Source organism: Priapulus caudatus, unplaced genomic scaffold (genome assembly GCF_000485595.1).
Source record: "Priapulus caudatus unplaced genomic scaffold, Priapulus_caudatus-5.0.1 Scaffold784, whole genome shotgun sequence".
NCBI classification, from domain to species: domain Eukaryota; kingdom Metazoa; phylum Priapulida; class Priapulimorpha; order Priapulimorphida; family Priapulidae; genus Priapulus; species Priapulus caudatus.
In genome coordinates, this window is record NW_014577845.1 from 116347 (window position 1) to 118051 (window position 1705).

General features: G+C 41.9%; 1 protein-coding gene across 1 annotated transcript in view; it reads right to left on the reverse strand.

Moving 5' to 3' along the window:
• The window catches only part of LOC106813502 (guanine nucleotide-binding protein subunit alpha-like), a 43380-nt gene that overhangs the window by 40799 nt on the left and 876 nt on the right, over positions 1-1705 (reverse strand).

Sequence of the window (1705 nt, forward strand, 5' to 3'; positions counted from 1 at the left end):
ACACACACACACATATATGTATATATATATATATACACTCAGGTGCACACGCACGCATACTCACACGCACACCCGGCTGGCAAGCCCATGCACACCAAGTCCTAATTGTGCGCCCATGGACGCAGTCGTACGGTCGCGGGACACATGCACACACCCACGCACGCACAAATGCACGCACCGGAAGGCACGCACAACCATGCCCGCTAATACGCACGCGCACGAACACAGCCGCACGTATACTAATAAATAAATTATCAACAGCTATATGTGACACCACTATACATTACAACCAGTTTTGAAAAAACAACAACATTTCAGCTAGATAATTTTATACCGAGCCACTTTACACTCGACGATTTCTCTAGAGCATAAATAAACCTTCACTGGTTTCTAGTATCAGAATAGCGAAGGATGGCTGAATGCTGGCTTCCATACACGCGCACGCTGGTCACGTACGCGCACTGTCTAATGGATGTTTGGAAGCAATGCTACTGATTAGGACGCCAGGACACGCTACCACACACAATAAACACGTACTTTATAACACACTTCTTCTTGCGCTACGACATGCACGCAACCACACACAGTAAACACATAAAATTATAAGCGCGATGTAACACACACCTTCTCAGGCTCTATTATATTACATTGAACCACGGCGGAGTGGGAGGTATATTACATTGAACCACGGCGGAGTGGGAGGTATATTACATTGAACCACGGGGGAGTGGGAGGTATATTACATTGAACCACGGCGGTAGATGGATTTACACAAAGCGAGATCTCCAGTTCTCCCAGGTGTGTGTGCACTTCTCTTGTGTGCCTTCAAACCGACAGCAAACGCATTGGCAACCATGGAAACGCGGGTTTATCGATGAAATGCCACTATCACGTGCGTTTGATGACTTTTAATTCAAAATGCTCGATTGTCGCGAATAAAACACATTAACCTTCGTGCCAATTTAATAGTGGTTCCATTAAATATCAAACACATGAGTCAATCAATAACGTTACCGAGTTGGTATTTGTGAACTACCTATTATAACCCGTCTCTGTCACGTCTCTGCATGTACCCGAATTAGTATAATGATTGAAGCTAATATACTGCTACAACGCTACTTAATACAACTACTTACTCACATATAATTACTAAAAAAAAATTATACTTCTTATACACTACGGATAATTGCCTGATTAAGCTTAATTTATGTTTGTTTGTTTTTAATGGCTGCCGTACCATGCGTTGTCGTACTGCGTAAGGCAGCTTCGTGGATGAACACATACACCGATAATATTAAGCCTATTCAGCCAAAACTGAGCGCTAGATTTGGATTTTACACCAAATTCGTTATCACATTATTTGGTTTTGATTTAGAGCAGAAGCAAAACGCCTTTGCCTTGGTCATCCTGTTCGGAAGGTTGAGAGGTAATTACTGTTAGCAGATAAACAGATCCCCCACATACGCACCAGATAAACAGATCACCCACATACGCACCAGATAAATAGATCACCACAGCATATATCTGATACACGGGATTCATGCGCATGTACAAAACGTGTCTAAAAGTAATCCGTAAAAAGCATCTAACCAGTTATTATATATCTCGATATATTGTTAATATTGAATAATAATAAAAATTAAAAATGCTTTTACTGACACACACACACGCACACACACACACACACACACACACACACACACAC